We start from the raw sequence: 15,768 nt of genomic DNA, 5'->3' as shown, positions 1-15,768 counted from the left end.
TAGTGGAGGTGTTGCCAAATATCTGGCTATTGTATTGTTGCCGTGCGCAATTCTTCATACGTCAAGTAGTAAATCAATCTTGCAATCTCGTCCGGCTCAACCTCACATGCAGCCGGTTTAATTTACTTTTCGCATTAACATGTGTTACAGTGCTTGAGCTAGAGACAAGCTTAAAATCCGGATAAGATTGGTAAGTGTAGAAAAAAAAGTATTTAAGAAGATTTATTAGACATTCTGCAATGTTAACACGTTGTTGAGCTAATGTTTTTTTGCAACAATGCGATTTTGGCATACGTAATTTTAATAGTACAACTATTTCTCAGATACACACATACATATATTTATATATATGAATATATGTATGTATGTATGGTATATTCATGAATGAGTGTGGTTCTGCTCTATTTAAACAAGGTTGACTTGACTTAAATAAGTATTGTGTGTGTCTGTATGTATGTACATATATATGAACTCAGCTGCGGAGTTCTTAAAAGTCGAAAAATAATTGGAAATAATACGAAAGATTACCGAGTTCAAGAATCTTTTTAAGATCTTGTTGAATGAAGCAGCAGCGCTGAGGAGCTTTTATGTGCCAACTTTATGACTTTTTACTTTTTAATTCTTGTTGTTTTGCCTTATGCTTTGCTTTAGTTTATTTTGTTATAAGCATTTATGCGGCTATCTTTGTGTTTATCACTTACATACATACATATATACAAATATATTTACATACATATATACATATATATATGTGGCAGCATGTGTGCACTAAAAAGTTTTACATATATACATATATATATGTGGCAGCATGTGTGCACTAAAAAGTTTATGGCTTCGTGCGAATATCTTGAAACTCATTAGCGGATGTTATAATTTAATTGCTCGGTCGTGGTTTATGTGTCTTTTGTTGTTTTTGGAATTTGAAAGACATTTTTTTTTTAATTTTGTGTAATATTGTTTTATCTAACTGTAAATTGTTAATATTTTGTTCTTATTATAGAAGGTATCTGATTAAAATTCTTTCACGACTTCAAAATGGTTTTTAGAATATAAAGTGATAGGGTTCCCAGTTGTTTACAGAAAATTTCAGAAAACGTTTTAAAAAATAGTTTATGTATTACTGCCGAGTCCTTTTCGCAGATCCCTATCTCAAATGTGGTATTATTACCAATATTAAATATAAAAGTGTCATAACTCAAAAATTATTAATTTTGAGAAAAGTTAAAAAAGAGTTATTATCCAACCACATTTGATTGCCATAAACCATTACATAATCTCCCTTTTACTATTATTTCATTATTTGTTAATTAGTGTAACATCTTTGAAGGCAAGAAATGCAAATTTTTAAAATTTTCCATGCTTTCCTTTCAACTATACACATACTATATACCATTTGTATTTAGTTCAAGGGACGCTTGGTCTACCAGGCTTAGGTGAATGATCTCAGCGGCTCGTCTTCGTTATGTAAATTTTGCATTTGTTTTTGTTTTAATTGCTTTAAAAATGCGGAAATGTAAATTTTATCTTGTTAACATAAGCGCAGAAGCTGAAGACAAAGCGTTGGAAAATATTTATTTATTTATTTTTTTACGAACTATATATTTGTGAAGTATTAAGCGTGGAGTTGTGTGTGTCTTAAGCTCAACAAAACCGTTATTATGCCGAATAAATATTTAGAGAAGAGATAAGCGAACTTTATCAGCAGAGTTAATAAAAATAATATTTATAGATGAGGCATATGTAGGTTTAGAGCTAACTATATACATATGTATGTATGTATGTGCTCAATATATGGGCTCGTCTAAACAAATATAGGCCTCACACCTTTATGCATTTATTATAGAATTCTTTTGGCAAATAAAAATGTAAAATAAGGCATTTTTAAATTATTTGTATTTACTAAGCAAATATGCCGCTTAATTGGATTTTTTAAGGCCAAGCATATTTATAGAAGTTGCTTGTTTGTAGAAGTTTGAATGAATCAGAGACACCGATTTTTGTTGTAAATATTAAGTTTTTTTTTTATATTTTTTCTGAATTTTTATAATTTTAAATATGACAGAAATAGATACAATGCAACGAAATTGCGTTACGCGACAAAATTCCGTCACGCTTATAATAAACGACACTAGATTGAACTTTGAAGTAATTTCAACTAATTTGGGGCTTGTTCACTGTCTGAAATGACTTTAAAACACAAACTCGTTAGAAGGTTGCCACCTGTTTGAAAATTTAAAATAAACTGAATTGCTTATCATAATATAATAGTATCAATGGAGCACTATATATTTAGGCTTAAAATAGTTAATACTCGCAAACAATAATTGTACAAACTGAGGAGTGTTGCCACCTTTTTGAAAATTTTAACTTATCAACGAATTATTAAATAATGTTTAACAACATAATATTTTTAAGAAAGTTGTAGATATCGAAAAAAAAATATTCGAAAGTGTTGCCATCTGTTCTTATTTTAATATTTTATTTTTAATTGAAAAAACTTGTCAACTATTTGGAAATTTAAAATTAATAAAATATATGAAGTAAATATATATGTATGTATAAATTAAAATGAAACTTAAAAATTTTGAAAAATCTTGCCGTTGAAAATATATTTTGAGTAGTGTTGCCATTTGTATAAAATAATTCAATAAATTCAGTCAGATAAATGAATTATTATAATGTTATATATTAAAGTAGTTCATAAAGGTTTGAAGTTAAATACATATACAAATAGGAAGCGTTGCCACTTGTTTTAATATTATTTATTAGTTGAATTGCTGAGAAAAATTATAGAATTTGCAATAGATCCATCACACTAAATAGGTTAAGCAAAATTTCTTTTGAAGATATTAATAATGAATGTTGCCACCTGTTTCAAAAATGTAATTGCAGCAAATTGAGAAAATAAATTCATTAGAATAGCAATAAATGTATCAAACTCGAACGATTTTTTTCATTTCTAAAAGAATTCATTGAGTATGTGAGTAAACAAGTCCATATCATTTCTCTAACTTTCAAGGAAATCTTAAAATTTCCTTCATTTGTAGTCACACACACAGTTCACATTTATAATAAATATTTTTCTGCCTGAGCGTTTGGATGTTCTGAAGACATTATTTTATTTTTAATAATTATGAACACTTACATATATATTTATATTTCCTTAGCTCTCGGCCACATCAATAACTTGTCAAATAATTACGTTTTGCCATACTTCAAAAAAATAAGAAATGACTCTGCTTAATTTTGGTCATTAATGCTTGGTTGGACTGTATATATGTATGCAGGTAAGTATATATACAAGAGCCAGCATTTACTGCCAATCAATCTTAGTAATATTCCAGCTGTATGCCGCGCGGATTGACCAAAAAGCCGCATTTATATGTATATGTTAGTGTGTGTGTGTGGCAAAAAGCAACGTGTCAATTCCAAATTTTGTCTTATGATCTCATCGCCCACATAATTTACTTAATTTTTTTCTCGCCGTTGTCCACATTTAAGCCACATTTCATTAATGTTGTTCCATTTTTACTGTTTTTAGATATTCACTTTTTATTAACTTCGGTCTCGCTGTTGGCATTTGGCATTTTGAGGGGTTTGTCCATCTCAAAAAACCAAAAAAACAAAGACAAAGTAAACGGTCTTGCGGTTTCTTTTTACGTAGATCGAAGATTAATGTTCGGTCGCTTTTAATTTGGACAGACGTGCAGACTTGTGTGTATTAGGGTGGGGCTTAAAGGGGTTGGATTACTCTGGAGCATCGGAAAATAATCTAAACTGAAAACTTTTTGAAGGATTTTTAAAAAATAATGGGTGGTGTTACACTTTCAAACTATCCTTCAAGATATCGATTATTTTCAGCTTTTAGTTTCAATCCGTACTTCTAAGGCCTCTACGAGATCTCAAAAATATAATTAAAATATTTTCATCCAAAAACTGAAATCGATCTTGGCTGATCTTGGGTTTTTGAACCTTTTTAGAGAAATGAGTTCAATGGCATCTCTTACTAAAGAAAATAATTATAAATTTAAGACTTTCGAATCTAGCAGAAGCAATAGAGGCCTTCAGATTTCAGGAACCCAAAATACATATTATCTCCCTACACTCAAGATCCAACCACCCTATCATCTAGAAACATTCACATATACATCCCTGTATAAAGTGCCATTTTATGTTACGATTCGCAACGGTTTTTTTCTGTGGTTTTTGTTTTTCGACAAACCTCATGTGTTGAACTGCGATTTCTTTGTAGCTAATATTTCACTATTTTTTCCAGTTGCCAAGCTAATAAGAGATGAATGTACCTCGCGCAAAGACACAAAAAGTGATCAGAAGGTCTACGGATGATTGGTTATAAATTTGAATAAATTTGTTTAAGAAATTTTCGCTGTATTATATTCGCGGTATTGTTCAGGCGAATTCGCGCTTAGCCTTGTTTATGTGCTGAGCTTACAAAAGAGTTTAAGACTTTTTGTTATTCAAAACCCTTTAAGCGATTTATAGTCGCTTTCATTGTGCATGGGTTTGTGCGCGTGTGATCTGGCATGCCAATTAGCGGTGTAAATATTTGGTATTCTTTGCACAAATAAGAGTGATAGACAAGTGAGAGGGTTTATATACTGTTGTTTTTCATAAACAAATATTTCATGTGATTACTGGACTGTGGATTGCAGATTTTGTTGATCTTGTGGTTTCTTTAAAGATATTGAAGTGATCAAGAGCTTGAATGTAATAATTGAACTGTATTGGCATGCGACCGTAAATTAGAATGTGTCTCCCTCCGAAATAGGTCATGTTGTCTGATAAAGTATTTCTTCGAGAGAGAAGACACGTAGATATCACAGTGTTAGCTTAAAGAATATGTAAGGGAGAAAGAGATCAGTGATTGCCCTAGGTTAGAAGATCACTTCCACAACAATAATAACTCAAACTGAGTTTATCTAAAAAGAGAAGTTGTCCATTTTTTTGGTTAGTTATCGAAATGAGTCCCTACTCAAATTATCTAAAGGAGAAAATACTTCAAAAACTTGAATGCGGGTCCTAAGTAATCTTAAATGGATCATATTCGACCCAAAACTATAAAGCAATATACATATACCCAGTATAAGTAGTTATTTATCTATCTAGTATATATTCCCAGTAATACTTTTCCATCCTCGAAGTGTCCAATGCCGTTGTGTATAGCTGTTAATGTTGTTGTTTACAAAATTGATTGCAATTTAATTGTGTAAAGTGTTGGCACGAAATCATTGTAAACAAAATTAAAAGATGTAAAATCGCTGATAGCAGCAGACGTGATCAGGCGATGTTAAGTGCGAACTGCTATTTAACAGGCTGTTAATGGTGATTGTGGAGTTTAGTGAAAATTTACAGTGTTACAGGTGTGTACTCGTATGTGAGTATGAGTGAGACTTAATTGAGTCATCAGCTAGTGTTGTGATGTGTTCGAATGAATTATTGGAGATATCAATATAAACAAGTTAAAAAGTTAAATGAAATAATATATAAAATGTAGATCATATCAAGTATTAACACTACATTAATTAAAACTCAAAATACTTCCTCAAAATCTAGTGGCCTTCATTGAAATGTGTGACAAAGTTAAAATGAAATATCAACACTGGAAGGAAAACGTAAAAAAATTTATTGGAAACTGATAATGAAAAAGAAGTTTAGGCGAAAAACTCTTTGGTTATAGTTTCGACTTGTGCTGAAGCAACAGTTTGTCACACTATTGATATTCCCAAAGGTATCCAACAAAAGCTTCTTTTGCCTCTTTTGAGTTCAACTTTACACTACTAAGGGCGTTCGCCATGGACAGGTACAGGTGGCAATCACTTGGTGGAACACTACACCGTTCCTGTTGGCCAATTCTGGACGCTTCTGGTCGATCACCTGCTTCAAGCGGTCCAGTTGTTCGTAGTAGATGGTAGAATTAAGCGTCTGATGGTAGAATTAAGCGTCTGGTCATATGGGAGCAGCTCATAGTGGATGATTCCCTTCCAATCCACACAGCAAAACCTTTTCTGGCCCGTCAATCCCGGCTTGGCCATTGTTTGGGACGATTCAGCGGGTGATATCCACGACCGGTTTCGCTTGATATTGTCGAATGTGATCTATTTTTCGTCGCCAGTCTCCATCCGCTTCAAAAATGTTGATTCGGTCCAGAAGTTTTTTTTGCGTCAAATCGTGTGGCACCCAAACATCAAGCTATTTTGTGTATCCAGCCTTCTGCAGATGGTTTAAAATGGTTTGGTGACTAACTCCCATCTCCTGGGCCATGTCACGAGATGCCACATGTCGGTCTAATTCGACGTTTTCCATGATAACTTGAGTAAAAATAAATCTTAATGGTTGGTATTGAAAGTGGGCAAAATCGGACTACTACCACGCCCACAAACTGGAAAAATCCGAAAACATAGAAAGTGTCATAACCATAAATAAGGTTATACAAGTGGAAGTGGGCGTGGCCCCGTGAAATCGGATAATAACCACGCTCAATAATTATAATTAAATTAAAAAATCTCCCATACAAAGGTTATGTTGAAACTTACTAAAAGTGAGTTAACTCAGTAACGAAAAACGTCAAAACACAAAATTTTACAGAAGAAAATACAGGAAGTAGCTGCACTCAGATTTTTTTGTTAAATGTGTACGTATGTATTTATTTTTTGTTGTGACTTTAAATAAGAAAATATAATATTTTCCGTTTTATTTTAGGCTCATAAACTTGAGTTATTACTAATTTGATTGCTTTTTTCCTTACAAGAACAATAAAAAGTGTGCTTATTATCAACATTAACCATCCATTTAGTTGCTTTACTTTCACTTGGTTGAAGTAGGCTCTCTAAAATTTATGTTAACACTAGTTATATTTACTTTTGAACTTATTTAGGCCGAAATGAGCTCCCTCGCACACACATAACTTCCACTTATTTATAGGCTAAAAGTGTCATTAATTATTTAGGAAGCAATAACAGTTAAATTGTAATGAATCATTAAAAAGTCAAAAATAAATACGGGGCATATTGAGCTGTAAATGTTTTCAAAAATACTATATTTTGCGGCCTTTATTTGGTTTTAGTTTAGTTTCCATAAAAGTTACGTTAGGTTAGGTTAGGTCAATGGGTAGATCTTCGCAACTGCAGACAGATTCGACTTTTCTTTTGAGACACCCGGTTTCTGCTGACTGATTTCTAAGACCCTTATGATTCGACAAAACATAACGGAGAACATCACATAAGTCTGGCGAATACTGGACATTGAAGGAGGAAGTGTTTGGTTGATTCCTCGTCGCCTTCCTCCAAACAGCTTTGGCAACTAGCGTCTGGCTTGGTCCCTAACTTCACCGCGTATGTTCCTATTGGACCAGTAAGCACAGCAGTGTATGTATGTATGTGATTGGCGTTGCAACCGTTTAGCCGGTTATAGCCGAATCGACGATAGTGCGCCACCTCTCTCTCTCCTTCGCAGTTCGGCGCCAGTTGGAGATCCCAAGTGTAACCAGGTCGCTCTCCACCTGGTCCCTCCAACGGAGTGGAGGCCTTCCCCTTCCTCGGCTTCCTCCGGCGGGTACTGCATCGAACACTTTCAGGGCTGGAGTGTTTTCGTCCATTCGGACAACATGACCTAGCCAGCGTAGCCGCTGTCTTTTTATTCGCTGAACTATGTCAATGTCGTCGTATAACTCGTACAGCTCATCGTTCCATCGTCTGCGGTATTCGCCGTTGCCAATGTGCTGAGGACCATAAATCTTGCGCAAAATTTTCCTCTCGAAAACTCCTAGTGTCGTCTCATCTGATGTTGACATCGTCCAAGCTTCTGCACCGTAAAGCAGGACGGGAATGATAAGCGACTTGTAGAGCTTGATTTTGGTTCGTCGAGAGAGGACTTTACTGTTCAATTGCCTACTCAGTTCAAAGTATGCCAACAGGTGCTATTCTGCGCTGGATTTCGAGGCTGACATTGTTCGTGTTGTTGATGCTGGTTCCCAGGTATACGAAATTATCTACAACTTCAAAGTTATGACTGTCAACAGTGACGTGGGAGCCAAGACGCGAATGCGCCGACTGTTTGTTTGATGACAGGAGATATTTCGTCTTGTCCTCATTCACCTCCAGAGCCATTTGCTTCGCCTCCTTATCCATGCGGGAAAAAGCAGAACAAACGGCGCGGTTGTTGCTTCCGATGATATCAATATCATCGGCGTACGCCAGGAGCTGTACACTCTTGTAGAAGATTGTACCTTCTCGGTTTAGCTCTGCAGCTCTTATAATTTTTTCCAGCATCAGGTTAAAGAAGTCGCACGATAGTGAGTCACCTTGTCTGAAACCTCGTTTGGTATCGAACGGCTCGGAGAGGTCCTTCCCAATCATGACGGAGCTTTTGGTGTTGCTCAAAGTCAATTTACACAGCCGTATTAGTTTTGCGGGAATACCAAATTCAGACATCGCGGCGTAAAGGCAACTCCTTTTCGTGCTGTCGAAAGCAGCTTTAAAATCGACAAAAAGGTGGTGTGTGTCGATCCTCTTTTCTCGGGTCTTTTCCAAGATTTGGCGCATGGTGAATATCTGGTCAGTTGTCAATTTTCCAGGTCTAAAGCCACACTGATAAGGTCCAATCAGTTTGTTGACGGTGGGCTTTAGTCTTTCACACAATACGCTCGATAGAACCTTGTATGCGATATTTAGGAGGCTGATCCCACGGTAATTGGCGCAGATTGTGGGATCTCCCTTTTTATGGATTGGGCAGAGCACACTGAGATTCCAATCGTCAGGCATGCTTTCTTCCGACCATATTCTGCAAAGAAGCTGATGCATGCACCTTATCAGTTCTTCGCCGCCGTATTTGAATAGTTCTGCCGGTAATCTAAGCACAGCAGTGATTGCGGAGAAATGAGCCTTACCAAGCGACAGCAGCTGGAAGGACCGTTTTCGATTCTCTGCGTGCCAGAAAGACCCCGCTATTGTCACGGATAGACACCCACACAGTTACCACCGTTGATGGGTGATATCCGCGCCGCCTATTGTGGTGGACGATTCCTTCACCACAGGGACGCGCCCGGGACACTATAAGTTTTGTGAGTCGATTTGGACTTAGAGCCGCTATTCACCCCCGGAAGGTAGTCGCCTTTAATGGTTCAAATGAAATGGAAGGGAATGTACTCTGAAGCCTTTCATGGTTTTAATGGGACGAAGACAGTATTGACATTAACCCACCAGCCATTTCTGAAAGGTTTCACTCCAACATACTCAGGTTGGGGAATACGACCTTCAGCCCACGTTGCAACCAAATTAAAAAAATAAAACTGTAAGCATAGAACGTTGTCCGTTTCAAGTCAGGCGTCCGTTCGGAGTTTTAAGGCCGTGAAGGTCGCAGGTCATTTAGTGTTACCCATGATGTACCTCGCGGAGGCGACCTACATTACAACCCTTAAATTTATATTAAGATAATTGAAAATTATATTGTTTGGAATGACAATTAAATTAGGATAGGTTAAGTTGAATAGAATTTACTTTCTTAATTATTCAAAATTTTGGTTTTTAGAATTATCAATATGGTTCAGCCAATGTATAAATTTATAGCGATGTTATTTTCTCGAAGAAAAGCATGAAAGTCTAAAGCGTTTTACTTATAAAAATAACCACAAAATCCCAAAATACCACTTCAAATGGTTAATTAAAGTGTCGTGATATCAAATCATTAATAAAATTGTTGTAAATGAAAATAGTAACAACAACAACAACCAACTGTTCAACAAACAAGTGAAACCTCAGGCTCACAATCAAAAGAAGACTCCGCTGAGTTGTGGGTGAATTTTAAAAGGGTGTGACCAACGGCAAACTGTGTCGTGTTGTCGAGTGACGTTACAATGCCAATTTTCCTACTCAACGCTGGAGGTGACCAAATTCCATGTTGTTGTAGCTTCTGCTGCTTGCCTGGCAATGTCTCGAAAGGAATGATGAATTACTTTGTTGTGAACGGTCTGCGTTGATGAAAAGGTGCATCATTACATTGCCGCAAGCAGAAAACATTTTTCCACAACACCGCGGCAGTTGCAGGCGCACGCGCACTCGTGTGTCGTTTTGTGTGCGCTTGCGAAATGCATAGAAAATCAGCAAATGGTAACGGAAAATTCAAGTTTTCGCTTTCGTTAAATTGTGAAACTGTGGCAGAAAAGTTCACAGTCTCAGGCATTAACTGATGCGATCGCGGCAAGTACACGTATACAGCACTTGTTGCATGCAACGCGGGCAACTGCATGGCATAAATGCCAATGCAATTGCATTGTTTCGGGCAAAATGTGTGAATGTGTGTGTGGCAGAAATTTCAGTTTCATGTGAATAAATGCAAGCATATATTTACTGCTAACTAGCGGTTTATGTGTGTATATGTGTTGTTGCATTGTGGCGCCCCTTCGTAGCGGACAGCAGATTTTTCATAAAAAATAATGAGCAACCTACGCTATATGATACAACTGAAGCAGTTGTTGTTGTAAAATGTTGTTGTTGTTGCTGCTTAACATGTTGCATGCCACAATATCGAACGTCACTATACGCAGACATTGATGTACAGCCGTCCGTCACGCGTTGAGGCATCACTGAAATTAACATATAAACACATACAATGCACATACAGTTAGCTTGTTGCTAACAGCTAGCCTGGGAAGTGCTGAAAGTGCTGAAAGTAAAGCGTCAAATAGTCTAGCCCCATTGATGTTGCAAGTTATGTTTGTTGTTGACGCTATCGAATGAGAGTCCCTCGCCGCCTAAGGCAAAGCTAGTTTAATTTCCCTTGCTATCAGTTACCACCTTCGATTTCTTTGTTGTTGTTGGTGTGCGAAAAAAAGACGGTCGAAAATTGTGTTGTCATGTCAGAAATTAGTTGAGTCTTCGCATAGCATACATATATGTGGCATGGCTAGTATGCAGCATGCATTAATAAAAATTTGCTGTAAACCACCCGTGGCGTTCATTTTTGCAGTTGTTGTTGTTGTTTTTAAATTTTCATATATAAAATTCACAAGCAAAAATAGTATGTGTGGCAACTATGGCTACTTGCAACACCCCTTTAACATTACAAAAATTGCAGTGAAAGTTGGTGCGGTTAAGTATATAGTCGCAACATCTGCCCTGACAAGTGATACGCTACTCAGTATTGTTTTTGTTTTCTGGTTTCACACTACGCTCTCCATTAGTCGCGATGTTACTCATACGCCTAGTGGTTTGCAAGGCGACATGTGACACCTATAGTTTGACAGCAAACGCATTGCTGACTGACGCCAGTTAATGAAGTAAAATATTATATTTATATATCTGTATATATATATATATATATATATATATATATGGTACCGTTATATGGCATTTAACACAATTATTGATTTCTCGCTAAGTGAATAGTAACACAGCGATTATTTTTATGGTTTGACAAGCGTGGAGAAAAGTCACAAAAGTAATATAAAATGTGAAAAATAACAACAAAAATAATAAAAACAACAACAAAAACGAAAAAACTCACGCTGTGGGCGTCAACATTCGCAGCTTGTTTTATAATTGCTGTCATCTCTCATTGTGACAGTCTTCATTGACGGCTGCAGCCTCTTCAGCGACAACACTTATTAGCCTGTAGTAGTTTCTTTTTTTTTACTCTGTCACTACATATATTTTTATTAGCAGATGTGTTTTAGAAAAACAATAGCAACAACAACTATGCGCAGCTCTAAAATGGCCACTCAATAACAGCGCGCTGCAAGCCAACTGTCAATCAAGTGTCACTTGTAGCGGTGCGTGCGGGCTAGTTTACGGCCGGTGTTGATGGTCATGGTCAAATTTTGCTTAGCGGTGGTAAAAAAAAATAACAAAAAAACTCTGCGGTTGAAATTTATGTACATTTTATGGCGCGCGACATTTTCCCAAAACAGGTGACACTCGACAGTTAATTGTTAATTAGGTGAGACTTCAAGAAAGTCACAACAAATCTATTTTCATGCGGCGACTTTTTGTTGTTGTAATTTTTTTATTTGAGGAAAGTGAAATCCAAGTAATAGTAAAGAGCTCAAGGTCATGTAAAAAATATCTTTGTTGTTCCTGAAGCTTTGAAAAATTATGTTTAGTTTAAGATTTTTGGGTGCCGAAGCAAAAGTGATTAAAATAAATAAGAAGTCTCAAAAATATTATGAAAAGCATTGTGATAAATTTTCTCCACCAGGTTCTACTTTACTTAGTAATAAATAAGGTTTATTTGTGAAAAGTTGGATCAAGGAACAATTTTTGAAATTATTTCACTCTAGCAGACTGTTTTATTTTGATTGAACGGTAAATTTCAAGATAGATGTCATGAAAAGTATTCCATCTTTAGCCCTATTACAATGTGTTTCTCTCCATCTAGCAAATTGAAATTTTTAGTTTTGGTTTTAATAGCATATTTGTGGACCTTCGCAGCCTATATATATATGAACCCTAATATTATTCATAGAGTTTCTCTATTAATTATCTTTTTATTCCTTTAAGTACATTACTGTAGCCCCCGAAGAGTTAGTTAACTTGTCGAATAAACTGGAGTTCTAGGACATGGGATTTTCTGAAATAATCTCAACAGTCATTGAATTTGAAGCTACCGTCTATACGAAATTCTGTTGATTTGTTTCATACATACATCCAAAAAACACGATAACCATACCAAAACCACTCGATAACCATGACTTGATGTATTCCTCTCAGATTAGCCAGATATCCGCGTTAACAAGCTAATAAAGACCGAAGTATGTGACAAGGTCGAGTGGGATGACTTTTCGGAATCATATCGCTGAAGCTGAATGTGTCTTATTTCATTTGAATATTTATCCGACAGATGGTACTTAATTTTCGATGAATGTCGTCATCGAATTGGTTGGCGATAATATATATATTATATATATATATTTCCCCTCCCAAAAAAAAAAAAAGACTTTATTTATACTATAATTTAAACTACTTTGCCAAATTCATACGTCGTTTCTTGAGTGAATTCAAGCCAATTAGTGAGAAGCCTTTTTTAGGGAATGTTCGGCAATTTTCCCTGTTACTAAACCGTTAAGTAACGGTGACCTTTTTCACGGATGGATCTAAGTTCAGAGCGAAAATTGAAAGAGTAGTCTTCTGCAAGGAGCTTGGCGTCAGGAACAACTTTAGACAGCCAGATCACTGCAGCGGAGGTGGCTGAAATTAAAGCAGCATCTGATAGATTACTCAGAAGTGCTACCTCGGTCAGGGAGGTGAGCATTCACTCGGATAGTAGAGCGGCAATACTGCCCTTGTGCTCGCTGACTGTTCGCTCAAAGCTAGTCAAGGAGTGCTTAGTCTCTCTATAAACAGCTTCTAGCTACTTTAATATAAAACACGTTTGGGTCCCAGGCCATAGCGGTATCGCTGGGAACTGCCGATCAGCTTGCGCGTAAGGGCACCCAAGCTGCAATCTGATCAGATTGGGAATAAGCTGGTGAATGAACACTGTAGGCATTGGAAAAACGACCAGTACCTGTGCGACTACGAAATCATTCTCAAATATGAGTGTTTATTTTGACAGATGGCTTGGCAGCTATGCAGCTAGCTGTTACAAATATAGCCTATATGTATAGGATGGCCAACTTGGGGGCCAAATATGCACTGAAATAAAAATTGAGAACTTCAAGCTACATATGTAGAATTGTATGTATGAGTAGTGGCATCCTATATAGAGAAATATGTTGCCTCAAGACAGAAGTGTGTATTAACTAGCATGGTAGGTCATTTCGGACGCGGCAAGTTGGCAATTAAATACTTCAAAGGCTGCATAGCCCTTAAAGGCATATAATTTAGTATATCCATATATATATCTATGTATGTATGTGTGCATGCATTGCAGTTTAGTTTAAGAGATTTCCACATACTAAATATGTAAATTTTGCATTGTCTGCGCTGTCTTTTTCTTCTTTTCTTTGTAGATTACTAATTTTCATCTTATGCGCCCGCAATGCAACAACAAAGCAACGACAATATGCAACTTTACCAAACACTCAGCGCTCAATTTCCGCATCAGCAATTCAAAAGCGAAAATTTCCCAACCAAACACATACACACATACACATTCATATACACAGATGTGCGTTTCTCTTCATGTGGGTGAGTGTGTGTGTGTTAAGTGTGTTGTTGTTATTCATATATGCAAATTACTCTATAAAACTATGTGCCAGCTACAGGCAATAATTGCAACAGCACACACTCATGCATTGATTGCATGAATGAATGAATGAATGAGTGAAGAAGCAGCACAACTGCAAGCAGCAGACGTCGCTAGACGATGGATGGCAGACGCGTTGCAGCAGCAGCAGCATTATAACGCTAATGCATTCGGAGCATCGCTGAAGCAATTTGAGGCGTATGAGAGATGCCAGCGAATGCCGCAAATACCGCAAAGATGTGGCAACGACAAAAGCAGAAACTTTCGCAGCAGCAACAACAACAACAAAAGCACCAAAAAAAAAAAACACATAATACACAGCGTATACATAACACATAAAGAGTAATAGTAAGAAAATAACAACAACAACAACAGCAACAACGTAAGACAACAAGTAATAAGAGCACTCAGCACTCATCTGCTGCGGCTCTGTTGTGATTCGAAAGAAAATTGTCTGTTGTAAATTCAATAAAGTGAATGCAGTAAACAATCAACGGCTCATTGAAGAGTTCTACAACAACAACAACAATAGCAATCACGACACCAACGCCATTAAAGCCATATCAAAATTGTAATAGTTGTTGGTGCGAAAAGAAAATAAAAGTGGTTAGAGGAAGCGTTTGAAATGCAAAGCCATATTTGCTTAGCGTGTGTGTGTGTGTGTGTATGTGTGCACGTAGGGAAGACACAAGCAAAACTTGGTCGCTTTGAGGTGTTGCCATACAAACTGAATGAAGTTAGTACACAGTTGTGGTAGATGTGGGTGTTGTTGTAGATATATATTATTATTATATATGAAGAATCCGATACAAATACATATACATACATACTTATTTACTGAAATATGTAACAAACACTTGCGAGCAAGAAAAGTGCAACATGGCAATAAAGGAGTAGTACACCAAAACGACGTATGCAAACCGATAATGTTCGCTTAAAATATGAAAAAATTAAAATTTTTTTACTAAAAAATATTTTTAGTAAAAAAAAGGTTGCCAGCTGTAATTAAAACATAAAAATAATATATTTTTGTCAAACGTCTTGTGAGAGTAAACAATTGTCAATAACAAAAAATGATTCGAAGACAGGAGAAGAAATAATAAAAAATATTAAATGTGGTGCTGCCACCTGATAAAAATAAGTTAATTTTAAATTATTAAAAATCTAGTAGTGATTCGAAAAATTAAAAAAAAAATAGAAAACTCATAATTTTTGACTTTAAGTCAAATTTAGAAGAAAGGTTGCCATATTTAATAAATTTTTTAATTAGACATCAATCTGAAAATAAGCAGAAAACTTTCGTTTATGTTTGCTATTTTAAAACTGTTATTACAGTAGTCTAATTCTGTTTATTTAGAACTTTTAAGATTTAGAGAGTTAAAAAATCAAAAAGGTTGCCACATGTTTTTAATTATATACAAATATAATATATTCTCATGCAGAGTTGCGTGAGCGCTAAAAAAATCTAAATTACAGAAACTTATTCAAATGCGGGAGAAGAAAATTATATGGTGATGCCACCTGATAAAAATAATAATTTTCAAATTATTAAAAGTTAAGAAATGATTC

This window comes from Zeugodacus cucurbitae, chromosome 4 (assembly GCF_028554725.1).
Source record: "Zeugodacus cucurbitae isolate PBARC_wt_2022May chromosome 4, idZeuCucr1.2, whole genome shotgun sequence".
Classification (NCBI taxonomy): Eukaryota; Metazoa; Arthropoda; class Insecta; order Diptera; family Tephritidae; genus Zeugodacus; species Zeugodacus cucurbitae.
Note: the sequence above shows the minus strand (reverse complement) of the source record.